Genomic DNA, 19714 nt, shown 5'->3' with positions numbered 1-19714 from the left:
GGCTATACAAGATCTGATCTCAGGTAGATAGATGATAATAGGTAGATAATATAGATAAATATATAGATAGATAATTTTATTTGAATGAAGCTGAAAACTGGCCCAAAAGAGAACCATAGCTGTTTGAATGACATTTATTAGAGCATTAATGTAACAAAAAGTTAGATACTGTGGAACACAGCTAAATTCCTGCTACTCTGGAGGGTGAGGCAAAAGGATCACAAGTTTAAGGCTTGCTCGGATAAAGTTAGCAAAATCTTATCTCAAAAGTAAAAACCAAAGTTCTAAAATGTATAACTCAATTGGAGCATGCTCAAAGCCCTGAGTTGGCCTTGGGTTTAATACTCAGTATGAAATAGAGAAAAAAGGGAAAAGAAAGGAAGGGAGGAAGGGAGGGAAGGAGGAAGGAGAGAAGGAAGAAAGGGAGGGAGAAAGGAAGGGAGGAAAGGAGAGAGGCAAGGAGAGAGGGAGGGACGGAGGGAGGGGGGGAAGTTGGGAGGGAAGGAAGCTGAAAGGGAAGGAAAGAAGGTAGAGACAGCTCCATAGTTTCCTTCACAGTAAAAGTTGCTTTAGCTCAAGTAATCCAATGGTTCTTCATAACAGGAAGAAGATGGGACAACTAGGTATTTAAAGCTGCCTGCTACTGAACTGCCCCTACAGGTAAACAACTGCATCACACAAACCAGTCATAGGGATCCCTCTCTCCTGGAATCACCTACAGACCACTAATGTCAGAAAGCATGCACCTGGCAATGCGCCCATCTGCACCATTTCAACCGAGTCAGCCTGGGTAGAGAGAGCCTTGCCTTTAAGTACAGTTGCATTATTATGATTATCAGACTTAGAGGAAAACTCCAGTGCAAAATAAATGTGCTTGGTTCAAAATCCTATATTCTCATTCTTGCCAACTGCAAGGATACTTCTCTCAGGAAGTCCTGCTCTGGGCAAAAAAGTATCTCTTCAGCATATCCTTGAATTAAATCAGCACTTTACAGCAAGCATCCTAGAGAGCCATGAGGCACCTCTTTGCCATTCTCATCACTTTCTTTCACAGTTGTATCCCTTGTGAGGCCAGAGATTGCCATAAAACTTCCTTTGTAGTCAGTATGCATGCAAATAGAAGTTCCATCATTAAAAAGGAGGACACTCACATTGCTTATCTGCTTTTGGATATCTCTTGTCTTAAGGGAAAACAGCATTAATTTAGGAACATCAAAGACATATTTCCAAGTCCAGTGGCAAATCTCAGTTGACAGTAATCTGGACACAGAACTGGTTCACATGTTCTATCAAAGCATCTCTGAAGCAGAAGGAACTCCTGCATCTCTTTCCATGTAACAATAAGACTCTACAGTATAGGCTTCAAGTATGCAGGCAAATATGCAGCACACAATAAAAGAATGGTGAAATCTGAAACTGGTACATGCCAGCCTCCTCACATTATTCCAGTCATATACGACTTGGAGGTTTTCTAGGGTGCTTTGTTGATTGGTGTGAGACACTGTTTATTTTCTGGAAAGGCAGAGTGCTGTGGTAGTTTTTCTCATAGGAAAAAGATGATGTAAAGTTATCTTGTATCACTGTCCAGAGACTTAAATAATTTAAAAGGTTTTCCACATCCTAAAAGTAGTTCACACGGAAGATAGAAGCACCTTACCAAAGACTACAGAAAAATATACTATCTGCAAAGGATTGGATGGCTCTGAGTATGAATATCTATTAAAGGTAGCAAAGTAAGAAGGTAGAGAAGGAACATTAGAGAAAGTCAACTGTTGATAAAAATTCAGGCCCTTCATCCTTAAATGGAAAGGGAAGAAAGCCATGTTAACATCCCATTCAATAATGACTGTCACAGTCAATAAAAATATGGCATTCATGTGCTTAGAATGACATCAAGACTCTGCTGAGGAGAGGGGTTTTATGGTAAGGAAATACACTAAAGAAAATGGGCAATCAAAATAAGATAGTGATTCTCTAGAAAGAAAGCAAAGCCTAACTTTTCAAAAGAAAGGGCCAATAAGCACACAATTGATGTACAGCAGAGAATGGGATATACAAAGTGTCCAGAACTGCCCTGCCCAATTATCTTTTAGTATTTTGTGGTTGTCTTGTAACCCACTGTTCAGCAAACAGAGAATAAGGCATTTCACAGATAGATGGTAATGGCTTTCAGTGTTTCTCAAATTGGCTCAAAGCCCATACTGGGTAAATTGCTAAAAGCCCACATGTAATTCTGAACCTCTTGCAGTCTCTGAAACTATATGCTGGTAATAATTACACAGACTGGATAATTAACTTCTGACATAAAAAAGGAATGAAGGTGAGGGAAGAAAATGTAAATCTTAAAAACTATTACTTAAAGCAACTACAAAACCAACCTAAAACCCAGAAGTATTTGGAGAAAATTCAGTGTAGACTCTCTCTCCCATGTTTTCTTTAAGAACAGAAAAGCATTTTTCCATGCTTGCCTGATGACTCTTCTCTGATATTTCTGGGATTGACACTCTTATTCACTTTAATTTTTGTTAAGATAATCTTACCTTATCCTTTTAAGCTTGCTAAGATGAAACATAGGCTCAGGGCACTTAAGAACACAAAGCTTTAACTTTTGAAAAGAAGAGTCAACGTCTGCCTTCCATAAGCAAACCATCTGATATTGAGCCCCTATAGGGCAAGTAGTGTTGAAGAGCTGTTGATTCCATGAAAAAAAAAGAGAAGAATTAGAAAAGTCAAGGGAAACAGTTAAAGTTCTCTACCTGTCTGGTCTTCTGGGGAAAGGAGAGATACAAAAAACTCATGAAGAATCAAGCCTCAGGCACTCAGGATCCCAATCTACACTAATAATATCATAAGGGATTTCCAAAGATGAGAGATTAATATACAGACCTCTCTGCAACACTGATGGAAGTATCCATAAATCTGTTGCTGGATATTTGCACTACTAGGAATTAAAGAAATTTCTCTGGGAAGAAAGTAGTCCAACTGAAGGGGAACTCATACTGAAAAATTATAAATCACCAAAGGAAAAGAAATAGTTGGATGAGCATAGCAAATTCTGAAAACAGGTAAAGTTGGTCCTTGTTAGCTAAAAGAGACTGTAAGACAAATCTATTGTTATTAAGGAGCTAGAGGTAAAAATAGAAACAATAAGACCAGAAAGAAAGCTATTGAAGAGAAAGCTCTGCTTAAGATTTTTTTTTGCCAGTCCTGGGCTTGAATTCTGGGCCTGAGCACTGTCCTTGGACTTTCTCAAGGCTAGAGCTCTACCACTTGAGCTTCAGCTGCATTTCTGGCTTTTTTTCTATGCATGTGGTACTGAGGAATCAAACCTGGTCTTCATGCATGCTAGGCGAGCACTCTTCCACTAAGCCAAACTCCCAGCCCCTCTTTGCTTAAGTTTAAATAACTGAACATCTAAAAAAAGTAAAACATGTAAAAAATTTAGTTTATAATTAAGGATTAAATAAGTAATTAAGATTAAATAAGTAATATTTTCACTGCAGATTAAGAAACATTTCTACACATAAAAATGACAGCAATTATAGAAGTCAGAAAGTCAGCCTATAAATAATAGAAATGAATGTTAAATAGTTAATATTAAATATAAGAAAGGTATAAGACCATTATGAAGAAAACTGTGTAACATTACTCAGACAAATCAACACATGGAAAGATAGGCTATATTTTTAAGAAGGGAGACAAAAGAGCATAGTCTTAATTATCCTAGAAGTAATTTGCAAAATAACAAAATTCCAAAGTAATCATTTTTAGCTAGATGAGACTATTTAGGAAAATACTCAACAAAGAGATTAAAGGGGGGGAGATACTTAAACATTTTATTAAATATCAATCAACACATAAGTGTCATCGTGGCATATGAATAAACCAGAGATATAGTCAAGTAAATCCTGAAATAGACCCAAATACTATGGTAGTTCACTATTTGATAAAAATCAATCTTATACCCAAGAAAAAAATAGATGTCAAGAAAGGAAATTTTATTAGGAAAATATTTTTTTTTACTTTCTGAGAAAATACAGTAAAATCTCTAACATCTATCTACAAATGGGAACATTTTGATTTAAAATTCCAGTACTGTCTCCCTGAAAAGTAACTCCAGGATAGCAACATCTATAGTACGTATATATTTTACACATTGTTAGAGATTGTGTAGCTATGTTTTCAGTGTTAACAACACCAGACATAAATATTGAATTGAGCTGAGGGTAAGCAAATAGAAATCAATTAACTGAAAATTTATGAAGATTAGAGGTGCCCTAATGATACAAAGGAATACTGGTAAACATCTCCATGAAGAGTGTATCTATAAACTCCTAGACTCAATGATAAACCTATAAAATCCGGTTAAGCCACAGTCAGATTAAGCCAACGTACTTAAAATTAACAAATCCTATTCCAAACTGAGGCTCACTGCTCCACAATACAGATCAATGCTTCCTCAAGTGTTCAAAAGCCACCCTCTGCCAATGGCTAATGACATTATAAATTCCTTGGTCTTACCCGAGATTCTTCCCATTTGTGTCTCATGCTATGGTTTCAAGGGCCTCGGTGTCTTAACAAGAAACTCCAGTTTCTCTTCTATAAGACTTTTCAAACTCTAGTCAGGTCACCAATTTTTTTCTATCTCACTCATAAAGAACTATGCCTATGATATAGCTGGAAGAATACATGGTGAATAAGAACAGATTAAATGCCAAAAGGTATTTCCAATGGAGATTATAAAATCTACTGTTCTGGAAATGCTAAAAAAATATACACTCTCCTGATAGCAAAAGGCTAAGCTAATGACCTCTGGGAAGCTTTCATAGCCTTATGATTTTAGATATAATTAAATGCCCAAAGGTATAACAGAATAAGAAATTCAATGGGGTTTTGGATGACAAGTTAATAATACAATAATGAACTAGGCAGAGACAATTTTGTTCTTCCTTTGAAACTATGCAATGAATTTTCAAGTCCTTGCGGACTGAAGAGAGCAAGTTGGTACATAGCTGTGTTTCATGACTTGCCTGTATAACAGCTATAAAACTTGCCCTGGCTTGTGATGATAAGACATAGTTTCATTGTGTTGCTTGGTTTCAGTCAGAGAATATAGAATTGCACCTACTGTGTGAACATGTACATACATCACATATACACACCTACACATTAAGCACTGTGAACATAATTTCAATGAAAAAATTTTCATAAATTGCAGTTGAGATAAGTTGTAAATTTTCTACAAGCTCAGGGCACAATATTTTGCAGCCCTTATGAAACTGTGTTAACAAGATTATCAATTACAAGAAGCATGGTACATGTGCATACACACACATACACACACACACACACACACACACACACACACAGAAATGCTTCTTTGAAAAGGGAAGTTCACTGAACTATGTTGAAATAGGCAACTACAAGTACATTCTAGTCCAACAGCTCATTTCATCCACTACAGATACAAATAAGTTATGCTGTAAGAAAGTAAAGAGTGAAGTCAGAATTGCACATCTAAGCTAAAATTTCAATTCTAACCTTTACTGGCAGTGTTATTTTTTTACCCATGGCAGAGAGAAGGAGCCTGTATAAAATTGACAATTTTTAAATGCACCCATGACAAGATGATTTTCAAGCATAAGTGGGGCTAAGATAATTATGAGACCAGAAATGATAAAAAAAATCATTGTAAAATCAGTACTCAGAAATGTGTTATTACTTTAATACTTTACTACAGGCCATAAATTTGACTCTGTACTTTCTAGAAGGCAAGACAGGTGAGCAAGCATGATCATTTCCATGATTTAAGGTGTTCATGAGACGAAAGCAGTTTTTCGTGCCAAGTGCACCTATTACTAGTATTGACTACATTTTTTTCCTATTGGTAATTTATAATGACTAATGTAGTGAATAATGTACTCCAATAGCCTTTGATAAACAGACAAGAATGAATTTCCTATCATGTAATCCATGTACTTCAATGCAAGCCAAGAGTACAATGTCCCCAAAGCACAATGCTGTAAAATCAGTTTTTACAGAAGAGATTAAATAGTATGTGAGTTACAAAATCTCCGGATGGGCATCTTAATAGAGATCTATCCACATAAACGGATAGAAAATGCACAGAAAAACTGATTCACATTGGCCCATAAAAGTGTGGGTGGTATATTTTTCCTAGGTGAATATTGGAGGAATTTAGATGAGATTCTGTATCTGTTCCGTACTTAGATTAGGACCTCCCCATGTGCTGGCTGTCTCTCCCCACAGGAGGTTGTGGAGACCTGAAGAGCAGTCCTTTCATTCTCTACCCACTTCAGTAGTTAACTCCTGCCTATTTGGCTCATGTACTCTCACATAAGTTTGGATCTGCTGACCCAGAAGACAGTGGAACATATTTGTCACATAAATGGCTGGACTTAGACATCTCTATCCAAGCTTTCCTGAGCATTGAACAGCAATAAATGCTGTGTCCCTGACAAAAGAGTTCATCCTGTCTGAGCCTCCATTTCTGCATCTTAAGGAACTAATATTTGCTACCTCACAGAATTATGTGAGCGAGATGTTTTCAAAAAAATCCACCTGCTAATTAAGATTCAAATCAAGCATATTATTGCTAGAAATTCTCCACAATGATAGTTTACTTAACTATATTTTAATCATAAAAAATCATGTAACAGGTTTACTTGTGCCTTTTTTTATAAATGGGCTTCCTTGCATACTATTGTGAATTTTCTAGATTTTATTTCTTATTTTAATTACTGCAGCAATGTCAAGTTCAACCAGTTTAACAATGCTACCACTCAATGCTCTTGGAGTGGAGCACACAACCCATCAATTGGTTCAGGCCCTAAGGCTCCAGGCAACTGATATATACTATACAATCAAACCCAACCTTAGTCCACAAGACAATGGTTCATGCCACAATTCTAGCAGGCTAGATATAATCAGCAGGCTGAGATATAATCATCACAGGTGGGAGCCAACCAACCATAACAATTCTTATTTCCAATTAACCAACAAAAAGCGAGAAGTGAAGTTTGGCTCAGATGGTAAAGTACCAGCCAGAAGTAAAAAAGATGAGCTAAAGTCAGGTGTGGTGGCTCATGCCACTTGTAATTGTAGCTACTGGGGAGGCTGAGATCTGAGGATCGCAGTTCAAAGCCAGCAGGCACAAAAGTCCATGAGACTCTTATCTCCAATTAACCACCAAAAAACCAGAAGTGGTGATGTGGCTCACCAAGTAGAATGGTAGCCTTGAGCTGAAGAATTCAGGGAGAGCACTGGGGCCCACTGAATGACCAAAAAAGAAAAAAGAAAGAAAAGAGATTTGCTATTTTTCTTGAGTTTCTTGTTCTACCCATTTGAAAATGGGCGCAAGATTAATACTGCACAACATTACAAATTTTAAGATATAACCAACCTAGAGCTCTTTAGCTAGCCAGACAATAGGTGTTCATAACCCCCGACAATCCAATATCTATTGTATTTAAGTCCCTCTGGACCTACAATATAATTGAACACCTGAAATATACAGCATTGCTCAACAACCATCAACTGTAGATCCATGCATTCTAAAAGTTGAAGGATGAACAGAGGACCAGAGATAGAAACATAGTATGAAAGACAAGAGGGAAGGTAAGAAAAGAGTAATGTAGAAATGTAAGATTAATATAGTAATGAAGAAAATGGATAACTAACCTAAGGTGATAAAAGGGTAAAATAGTTGAGTACAAAATTTAGAAAAAATAAAATAAAACTTATGAAAATAAGAAGAGTAATAAGAAGAATATATAAAGAATATATACAGAAAATAGGAAGGTATATATGGGAGAGATCAATGATAATTTTTTTTTAATTTAAGGCCTAAAAGGTGCTTACAGTTTGTTGACTTTTTTTGAAAAAACCAAGTTGTAAACTTTTATTACAAATTAAAAATGAAGTTCTTAAAAATCTCAACTTAACAAGAGAAGAAACAGTTTAAAAACCTTTAAACCAGGCTTTAAAAAAAAAAACAACAAAAAACACGTTTGCCATTACCAAAAAGAGACGTCTTTAGATAAAAATAATAAAAACCCTATGCTGCATAGATAATGCAGATAATTCTAGTCATCTGGTCAACGGTCAAAAAGCAAGTACTTAAGGTCATCATCTCCAATCTTTTGTTCATTTCTTATTGCTGGAATTTCATATTCATTTCTTCTTGTTGGATGACTAAACAGGATGATGGTAAAGATGGTAAGCTGGCATTTACTCAGCCCCCCCCCGCCCCCCCCCCTCCCCCCCCGCCCCGAGTAGACGAATTCTCAGTTTAGGGTTTTCTGGGCATCTGCGTTGATAATTGAAGTTATGGCGGTACCAACGTTGAGGTGGCTGCTGACCTTGGGTCTCATCTCCTTGGTTTTCCTTATCCTCTTCATTACCATCCTCTCTAGGCCGTCTTTGGCGAGGAGCGCCTCTGCAGAATCGTGGTCTGTCTCACTGGTCTACCTTGTTCTCCTGCACCCTGGTTGTCAACACCCTCCATCACCTCTCCCTGTACAGGAGGGTTGGAATACTGTGGTCAACGCCCAGAGGGTCTCCGCATGTAGTAAGGTGGGAGCCTTTGTGGTAGGGCCAGAGCTGTTGGGCCTAGCCTTCAGGAGCACTCTCTGATCCCTTGTTCTTCCCACTCTCACTCTTCTGGTAGTTCTGCTGGTAATTGCGCAGAGGACCCCGACAACGTGGATAGTGTCTATAATGGTTACGGTCTGCTGCATATTGACTGCCTTGAACCGGAACTCCACCAGGACCTGTAACATTTGCTGCCTCTGCACCCTTTTCTCCTTCAACAACATCAAATTCCACAGTCTCTCTATCTCCTACACTGAGAAGGTACTTCCTGGGGTTATTCTTCTTTATGGCAGTCTGGTGTCATTCCTGTTGATGAAACCATATCCGTTCCTTACATTGAACGGGCCACCGCTCCCTGCACCGCTGCCCATGGTGCTGGGCTTGGTGTCAGCAGCACTGAGGGCAAGTGTGGCTGCTGGGTCTCGGCCTCGGCTGCTTATAGTTGTGGTGATGGTGACTGGGGCCGGCTGTGGCAGCTGCGGTTCCTCCTGGGGTGTGATGGTAACTAGGGAGGCAGTGGCGGTGGGGCTGCTCAGGGCTCTCTGCAGTCTGCTCTCCACTCCCACTACCAATCAAACTAGTATGATAAAAAAATTTTTAAAAAGTAAAAAAAAAAAGAAAAAGAAATAAAAAGGTGGGGGGAGGAGATCCCAGACATGTGTGAGTTCTTAGACAAGAAATATTAGGATTAAGAACCAACAGATTAAAAATCAGGTGACTGTATCAATTAAAATATCATTTGCATCCAATCTGTACCCAGTACTGTCATTATGTTTCTAGGAACAACCACAAGAAGGAAAAGAGGAAAAAAAAAGGAAAGAATCATAACATTTAAAAAAAAAGTGGAGGAAAAATAGCACACACAAAGAAATAAGAACACATAAAATGCAAATGAAAAAGGTGGGGGGAAGGGGTATGAAACTTGTGTCTCCACTAAATTCGAGATACAAATACTTCAAAAAGTCTTTTTCTCCTGCAATTTGGCTTTGCGGTTTTTCTGATCAGTTTGCTTAATTGGGTGGGGAAAAAAAATCCGGTGAATATGGAAGTAGCTTTGTTTACAAGGAACGTGGCCCTGCCCAGGGGGAGAACTTCTGCTACCACTGGGACAGAAGTCTGTCTAAGATGCCTCTCAGAAAACCTTTGTCCTTTTGAATAATGGCGCTGCCAGCACCACTTCTCAGGCTCCAATTGGTGTGGTCAGGTCATGGCCAGCAGTCAAGGTGGCGCTGCTGTCAGCTGTTGGGAGGGGATTCCTCCCCAATGCTGTTCTGTGAGCAGAAGTAGAAACTTCTCAATGGACGTACTCACAAATTGCTGGATTTTCTGGTTCCATGAAGCTGGCTGCGTGAGGGCTCTGGGCTCGAGCAGGCCTTGTCTGGCTCTGTTTGGAGCCAGTAGGTCTGTCTGCTGAGAAGTGCTGTCTGCTCAGGTTCAGGAGGGAGGCTTTGTCTCTGCTGCGACTGTCTTCTTGCACCGGTTTTCTGCCTTTCTCTTCTTTGCCTTGAGATCTCTGTGGTGCTAAAGCTTGCTTAGGATTGATTTTTGGGTATGAACTTTCCCCTATGTTGCTAGAACTGGTCTTTGGTGAGAGCTCAGAAAGACTCATACTGAACCGCTGCCATCTTCCGCCAATCTCCCTAAAGTTTCTTTAAAAACAAGTCTCAGCAAAATTTAAGTTATCCATACTACTACAAATCATGCTTTTGCCTTTCCTTCCCTTCCTGGTTCAATTCCTTCTATGCACTGAGATCACTTTCAAATGACACTCTTATTTATAAGCTTTGTCCCTATCTTGGTATTGAGGTAAGTTCAGGTATTCATTCTCAAAACTGCAAATAGAAATTATCTTCCAAAGGAAAGTGAAAAAGATAACATATCTAATGGGTGAAAAAAATGTCAAGTTACTAAGTTTCATAACTGCATTATAAATAACACAATGACATGAGACATTCCTCCTGAAAAGATGCACACATTCCTAGTCTGCACACACACACAAAAACATTCAACATCATCAACTCACCAGGGAAATACTCTCATATATTCAGCTGTAGAGGTGGAATAATATTCTTGCATTGCAAAACTATCTAGGACTTCCTCATAGTTTAAAAATTGTTTCCCCATACACCAAAGCACAGTTTGAAAGGATTAAGTTCTCATGTTGTGAGACACAGAGGATGGGCAGCAGTTCACAATAACCTGTCCTATATTTTTTAAAGAGAAGATATCAAAAGATGCAGACATAAAGTAAGGATAAGGAGATGGAAATGCTAATTAGCCTGATTTGATCAGGTATTGCCTCCTGCATGTTTTGAAGTAACATACCAAACCTCAGTGCTACACATAATTCATATAGGTAAATCAAGTATAAATTTTAAAAATGAAAAACAAAATGAGATTACTATATGATGTAAAAATTCTACTCCTAGATACATCCTATCTATCCACCTATTTCTTGATAGATAATGGATGAATATACAGATAGAAAGGTAATAGATGGGTGAAAACATACTCACACAAGAGCCTGCACATAGTGATCATAGCAGCATCATTTGTGATAGTCAACATATATAAAGAAGCCAAAAAGGAAGTCATATTTATATAGTAAAACATTTATTATTCATTAATAAAAATACTTCCTAGACACATGCTACCCACAAATACTATACTAAATGCAATCCACAAAGAACTACTCATTTTTTAACCCATCTGTGTGAAGTATTATGTACAATGAGCAAAACTATAGAGAGGGGAAGGTAAGTTGTTCCTCTGCATTGGTGGGAATGGAGGTTTCGGTAGGCACCGTTAAAAGGGAATCCTTTTTCATGTGGGTGTAATGAAAGTATTCTAAATTTGATTTGTGGTAATGGAACCACAACTTTAACCATAGTAATAGCCAGTGGGACTGTTGAATTGTATGGCATGTAAATGATAGCTCAGTAAAGTCTATTTAAAATACAAATCATTACAATGGCCTATAAATTGTAGCTGCTGTTCATTATTGCAAACACTACAGAATTTTCCACTTGCCTATTTCGTCACTTATGGGGAAAACTGCAACCTCTTTAAAGAAGAATATTGAAGAGGAAAAAATACGTCTGAAACATTACTATCTCTGCCTCTCTAGCCTTTTCATAATCCCTTGCTTTTGCTGCTATCTCCTTTATGAAACACTTAAAGTCTGACCAAAAGTTTGTAACAGATTCAAATAGTATAAGAACTCTTTAATCTCCCATGTTCCCTGAAATACCTATCCACAATGAAAATTCTCCCACATCCCATATCACCATAAATAAATTCATATTTACATTCTCCCTCCCAGCTCCATGCTTAAGGTGAGGTCTAGAATGTTTTGAGGCTATTGTTACTGGAGACCAATCTTGGGAGAAATAAATTCCTCACCACAGAAAGTGTAAATCAAGAAATAAGAAGCATGGTGTGTATTTCCATTGAGCCAATATCAGAGATAATAAGAATGAAAGGGTAAGTGAAAAGTTCACTCACATAGGTATCATAATGCCTCACTCATAGTATCTCATGCAGTGGATTCCACTTATCATCTTTTCTTGGAGAGGAAAAATATAATGTGCTTGTATTTTTCTAGTTCCAACATGACAACAGAGATATCTAGCCTTTAATCAAGTCCAAATCCTCTGTATTCCAACTTACAAGTCTCAGACTGGAAGAGGTTTATGCCAAGAAGTTCTTGACATGGAAACAAAAGTAGAAGAATGCATTGCATGTAAACTTGATGCTTGATTAAATGAATAGTTGTATCTCTTAGGCAGTATGTGAATCAAGATCTTGACGCTTGATTAATTTTAATATAAGGAAATATCAGCAAGATCCACCTGGATCTAACCTACCTGAGGAGTTGAACTGCCTAGTGTCAGCCCAGTGAGTAATGGAAACCTGATCTAAGAGAGACACCTCAAGAATTAAGACAAGTTTCCTCGGCTAACACTGGTTATTGTTACTTTTATCCTTAATTTCTGTATTTTCCTTCATCCTGGGCTTTGAGTCAGACCTGCTGGGAAGCTGGAAAAGAAGAGAAACAAAGCCTGCTTATCATAATCTCTTTTCAAGCTGTGCCTGGAGTTACTGCAGTTTTACTTCAGAAATAGGCTGACTTTAACTGCAGGAAAGAGGCCTAGATCTTACTACATCCTTTCAAATCTCAGGCAGAAAAGACTTTTAGGATGAAAGGAAGAATTTTAACTGTCCAACTTCTCCAACCTTTTTAAAGACCATTTCATAATCCAGTCCATCAGGAATAAATAATAATCTTCATTCTATACATGTAAATACGTCTCCTTAAAAATAGGCCTATTATTGTGTTCTTGTTATATACTTTATAAACAGAAACAAAATATAAACCAAAATGAAAAGACTAAGATAAAATGAGCACTATTATTAAGCAGTTTGTTTTTAGTATAATAGTAACCAGAAGGCTTCTCTTTGGTACTAAAATAATAATGTGTTAGTGCGGCAAAAAATGACAATATTCATTCTCCATAGATCCACACCACAGATAAATAGAATTGCACAGAATGTGGAAAGTTTCTACTCTGCCATTTTATTCCTCATTTTTACTGTTCATCTTTGTTAGGATTATCTTCAAACTATAGGTCCTGTGCTCCCACCCTCAGTAGTATTAAGGATTATGTCCAAATTCTTACATCTACTAACAAGCATATGCAAGCCGTATATATTTGAGCCATATTCCCAATCCTTTTCTAAATGTTTTAAAACTTTTTAAAATTTAGTGTCATTAAGCTTAATGAATATACGAGGCACTGATGGCTCAAGCCTGCAGTCTCAGGAGGCTGAGATCTGGGGACTGTGGTTCAAATCCAGCATAGGCAAGAAAGTCCATGAGACTCCTATCTCCAATTAACTTGTGGAAAACTAGAAGTGAAGCTGTAGCACAAAGTGGTAAGGCACTAGCCTTGAACAAAAGAGCTCCCAAATCAAGCCCCCAATCAACAATAACAACAACAACAGCAAAAGTTAACGAATATGATATTGAACTGCTTAACAAGCGAAGTAATGTGCTTACTTATTGTGAATACACTACAAAGAATTCCAGAAACTAAAGATATAATCACAAGTTCCTCGTGTTGTAGAATTCCTTCTGGGATACATGACTGTCTAACAAATCAAAACAAGGTGCCAATCAACTTGAGAACTGAGTGTGAATGAATCTTAATTTTTCTCTTGCCACATTACTATTAGACTTGTAGAAAGGAATATACTAACACTTTCCTCCTACATTCCCATTGATCATCGTGTGCATATTGTAATAAACTTACTTCATTCTGGAAACTGCTTTAGAGGTCACTCTAACTATGCTGTCACTGACTTTAAGTATATCAAATACATGGAATAAAAGTCAACGTGCTATTAGAAATGGTGTTTGGCTTGATGCCAATGCTCATGCCTATAATCACAGCTACTTGAATGGCTATCAGGAGAATTACTATTGGAGGACAGCCCAGTAGGAAATGTTCACAAAATTCCATCTCAATGGAAGAAGTTGGATGTGGTAACACATAGCTGTCATTCATTGATGGGAAAGCTTAAAATAGACAGATCACAGTACAGTTATGCAGCTGTACAAAAAGCAAGACCTTTCTCAAAAACAACAAGTACAAAAATAAAAGGGCTGAGGGAATAGTTTAATGGTAGAGTTCAAACTTCAGTACTGCAGAAGAGAGAGCAAGAGAGAGAACAAAATGGGTTTTTGATGCATGTTGCAGAGAACACAAAGTAGAATGAGTTAAACAAAATATAAGCTTATTTCTTTTTTATATAAACAAAACAGTATAAGATATAAAGACTGCGATTATTATGGAATTCCGATGGCTGGTCATTGTGCCTGCAAGTGGTACTACACAATAGCAAGAAGCTTTTTAAAATTTTAGAATATGAAATATGTTAAATACCTTACATTCATATACTTTTGGAACATGACTTTTTTGTTCTTTGGCGTATAGTACAATTGCATTTTAAAATGAAGTGTAAAACTTACAGATTGATATTTGAAATATGAGGAAATAAATCCAAACAACGAGTCAATATATTTGTACAAAGTTGAACTATGCTCATTGGTTAACACTGAAAACCAGAATTAATATTTCCCCATCCTGGAGTTGCAGACTTGCTTATGAGAAAATATATTTTATCAGAAATTTTATAAGAAAAAATAGTAAAAATATGAAGAGAAAATTTGGCAGTCCACATCTTTCTCCTTCTACTTTACTCCTCTAATATCCTCATAGGGCTTCTCCCTCGTAGTTCAAGATGAATACTTGTATCTGAGCTATAACATCTTTATTCTAGTCAGTATTAAGTTAAAATAGATAAAAGTGGACATTTCTCAAAAGCTTCATGTACACTTTGATAACAACTCATTTCAATGGTGGGAAATTACCCATCGTCTACAACTAGCTATCAGGCAGAATCAAGATTATATTATGAAAGGGATTATCCAAATGCCTCAACCATAATGTATAAATGTGTGTGCACACATATATGCATGCATACATGTATATTTATGTTTATATATACATATATGTATATGGGGAAAGAGAGGTAAATGAGGACATTCTAATCTTTCAGCATCATCTTACTCTTCCACTAAAGGATTCACACTTTGAAGAAACGTTTTTCCCCAGAAACATCATGGGGTCAAAATAGCCTATGAATCAGCATGCCTCCTCAAAAGTGTAATTCACACTCCATGGGTGAAATGATCAAATTCCACAAAACACATTTGTAGTTACCTTGCCTGAAGTGCAGTTTAAGAATTATATATTATATATATATATATATATATATAATACAAGAGAGGAAAAGAGGTGAGAGGAGAAGAGGAGGGCAGAGGAAGGATAGGAGAAACGTCATATATGCCTCTAAGGAGAGAACACAGCTTTACATTGATATGAACTGTTCAAGTTTGTATACACAATTGTGCAGGTAGGAGTCAGATCAGAGCTGAATTATTTCATGTCACAAAGGGAATAACTGAAGCACAGAAGGGCAAGCAAATGGGTAGAAAGGAGTAAACAGAGAGCATTGACAGCAGAGTGAAAGAGGCTTCCAGGGCAGAACCACTGAGAAAGGACTTTAAATCGTGTTGGTTGAGGGGTATGAAACATAAATTCTCTTCTTTCTCATTTCTCTACTTTCTTTTAGAAAATCTTTTTTACTTACTTATGAACTTCGTATATTTGAATTCTTGGTGAAAAACTTCAGAATTTAAATTTCCATTATTTGATTCTGGCTTCATGTAGAATAAGTTCATAAACCAGAAATTAGAGGATAAGGAAAAAGAATAAATATCAAAATGATAAGAATAATACAAAAATAAAGAGACCATCACCTTCTCATTAAAGTCAAGTTTAAATATGATTACACTAAATTGATAAGGGATATTTCTTACCCTCCATATTCCCTGTAGTAGAATTTGAAATCATATATATATATATATGTATATCTACTTACATGATGTGCTACATTTTAGATGCATTTCAAATTTACATTGGATACTTCTACTTAAGGTTGTAGAGCTCTCATACACATTAATGTAATTTAAAGAACTGAAAAGAAAACTTCATATAAATAAGATCTGACTTATCAAAACAAAGTTGGGAGAAAATGAGTAGAAAGAAAATATTTCTGGTTTGAGGCAAAATGCTATTCTTGCTTCAGGCCAGAATTGGCTATGTCTGCATAACTGAATGTCCAGTTTAAAAAGTCTAATCTGCATAAAATCAAGTGAGACTGTGGTCAATAAAGAGATCATGTAAACTGAGACTTTGAACAATGGCCCAAGAAATTAGACACAATAGCAAATGTTCCTGTCTAATGTAGCTGATGCTCACTGTAGCTTATCTCTTCCAGGGATTGGCCTGGCAACGATCCCATGTCCCATAGCCAATCAATCAGAGAGAAGCAAAGTTTCTTGGTAGTATGTTCTAAGAAGACATTTTTTCAAATGAAGACAAACAGATGGCATACACATAGCCTTTGGCCTTCTCGGTCGAAAACAAAAGAGGGCTTTGCCAGCTATCTTACAGAAGTAAAAAGGATACATTAAGGGTAACAAATGAAGAAGACAGAAGCCTTGAACAATAGGATATCTTTCAACAGTTATATTAGCCTTGGAATAGGAATTCTGAATTTACAGAAATGTTCAGTGGAAATAAAGAAAATCCATCTATTAACTTTTGTAGCCACTGTTGATTTTTACTACTATTACCAGCTGAATGAATCAATAACTGATTCTGGTAGAATCCGATGCCCTAAAGCAGAGTACTTCAAATAATAAACTAAAATATGAAGTTGCCTTAGGAGAGAATATGCAGTCATTAGCTATGCCAAACTGCCTTATAGAGGTCTTTGTTAAGAGAAGGAAATTGCTACCCAAATTATATCTGAACTCATCATGGTGGAACACACATCAGTTCTACCCAGGCCACAGTTCCATAATGGCTGACTATTTCAGTATGTTCAGAATATTATGGTTAGCTCTTGCACTTTTGATTTTCATCCACATCACACAAAAAGAAGGGGGGAGGTGATAAAAAGGATAAAACCCAGCTACAACAAGTCTCCTTACAGAAATAGCATAATACAGAATCACTGAAGTATACTCTGCCTTCGGCAAGAAATCTAGATTGACTGAAGTCCCCAATTAGGATTCTTGCAGGGTGAAAAAGCCAATTGCTCTGTACACCATACTGAAACTGTTACAAGTTGTGAAGTGGCAGCCTTGACGGAAAAATGAGGTTGGTGACCTTGGAATTACACTGAAAATTCTCTGGCAGAAAAAAAAAGAGTGGGGAGAGGAGCTCAGACCACAGAAAGTATGCTCACCCCATAAAACAGGATGTTCCAAAGTGCTGTAAGCAGCATGGTCTTTAGCTAATGAGGATGTTCCGACATAAAAATAACACAGCAAAAATTCTCATGCTTCCAAAATAAACAAATTATTATAGTTTCTCACACTTGCATCTATTGTACTCACCACACAAAAACCCCACTAAGCTTCTGAGAGAACTAAAGTTTCAAAGAAAATTTGAACCTCCAATTACTAATGACTCTATCAGTCCTAAAAAAAATCATCAGGACCAAAAAGATGACAGGATGCTACGAATATGGAGAACCCAGAGAGAAAAAAGTAAACTAAAAATATAATAATGCATATTTTTGTCATGAGAATTGGAAGAGAAATGAGATGAAGCCAACCAAAGATAGGATAGAAAAAGGGGGGAGAACAAGATATGAGAAATTGTAGACAATCAAATAGTCAAATAATAGGAAAGAAAAAAGAAAATTGGAGAAAAAAATCAAAGGAATTAAAAAACACTATTTAGAACTGAAGTATGTGAGACAAACTAAAAAATTAACCTGTTTCTCAGAAATATATATATATGATAGTTAAGCCATACTTATATATGATTAATCCAAAAATGATCAGAGAGAAAAAACAAATTCCAGACAAATGACTATGAGAGGGAATCACTACAGATTAGAAACAATAAGTGATATTTCAGAATTCTAGGGAAATTATTTCTAACCTAGAATTTTCTGTCCAACTAAATATCCACACACACATACACACAGAGAAATGAAAACATTATTAAACTTTTAAGTCTCATTTTCATCTCATTTTGTATTTTTTTTGGCTAAAAGATGCAAAGTGTTGAATCCAAAAGAATGAGAGATGTTCTTTTTAGGTTGTTTTGCTTTGTCTTATCAGTCCTGGGGCTTGAACTGAGCATTGTCCTTGGGCTTTCTCAAGGCTAGTGCCCTACCACTTGAGCGACAGTACCACTTCCAGATTTTTCTATGTATGTGGTACTGAGGAATTGAACCTGGGTCAACAAGTAGTACTGGCAGAACTGGTTAAGCACCTGCAGAAAACTAAAGTTGGATCCTTCTTTGCCACCCTGCACCAGGATTAAATCCAAATGGATAAAGACCAGAAGGTAAAAGCAGACACACTGAAAACTTTACAAAAAGAATAGGAGATACGCTAGGTCTCCTTGGCACAGGTCAAAATTCCTTAATAAGGACCAAGAAACACAACAAATCAAAGAAAGTTTGGACAAGTGGGACTGCATTAAATGGCAGAGCTTCTGTATTGCAAAGAACATAGCTAGCAAATTATCTAGAAAGCCTACAGAGTGGGAGAAGATCTTCACTAACCATACAACAGACAAAGGCCTCATATCTAAAATATATCAACAGCTCAAAAAATTGAATCACTCCAAAACTAATTTCCAAAGAAACAACCATCCCATTAAAAGATGGGCCAAAGACTTAAAGAGAGTCTTCTCTGAAGAAGAAATTTTAAAAAAAAAGAAGAAATAAGAATGGCCTATAGACACATGAAGAAATGCTCAATATCTCTGGCCATAAAAGAAATGCAAATCAAAACAACTCTGAGATTCCATCTCACTCCAGTTAGAATGGCCAGGAACAAGAAATCTAATAACAACAGATGCTGGAGGGGATGTGGCCAGGAGGAGTGCCTATTATGCTGTTGGTGGGAGTGCAAATTCATTCAACCAGTATGGAACGCAGGAGGTTCCTCAAAAGACTAAACATAGAGCTCCCCTATGACCCAGCAATTGCACTACTTGGCATTTACCCAATTGTCCAGAAACAAGGACCTACTAAATCTACTAGCACAATGATGTCTATTGCAGCACTATTTACCATAGCAAAGATATGGACCAACCTAAATGCCTGTCAGTTGATGATTGGATCAACAAGATGTGGTATTTTTTATTTATTTATTTATTTATTTATTTATTTATTTATTTATTTATTTTTACCAGCGCCTTGAAACTTGATTGAATTTATACACGTATCAGCATAAATTAACCTTTGTAAACTAAGTAGAGACATAGCCAAAGAATAAATATGTGCTCTCCTGTTCTCAGACTTTGGGAAATTTTCTGAATTATTATGATGGAAATTATTATTATAAAAGATGTGATATTTATATACAATGCAATTCTATGCTGCCATCAGAATGACATCACCCCATTTATAAGAAAATGGAAAAACTTAGAAAAAATCATATTAA

The 19714-nt window shown here is 36.8% G+C and overlaps 1 pseudogene; it reads right to left on the bottom strand.

Annotated features, from left to right (window-relative positions):
* Positions 1–989: 989 nt before the first annotated feature.
* Positions 990–10315, bottom strand: LOC150063333 (Y-box-binding protein 1 pseudogene; annotated as a pseudogene).
* Positions 10316–19714: the final 9399 nt, after the last annotated feature.

This window comes from Megascapheus bottae, chromosome 5 (genome assembly GCF_031878675.1).
Source record: "Megascapheus bottae isolate mThoBot1 chromosome 5, mThoBot2.hap1, whole genome shotgun sequence".
In the NCBI taxonomy this organism is placed as follows: Eukaryota; Metazoa; Chordata; class Mammalia; order Rodentia; family Geomyidae; genus Megascapheus; species Megascapheus bottae.
Note: the sequence above shows the minus strand (reverse complement) of the source record. Positions and strands in the feature narration are given on the sequence as shown.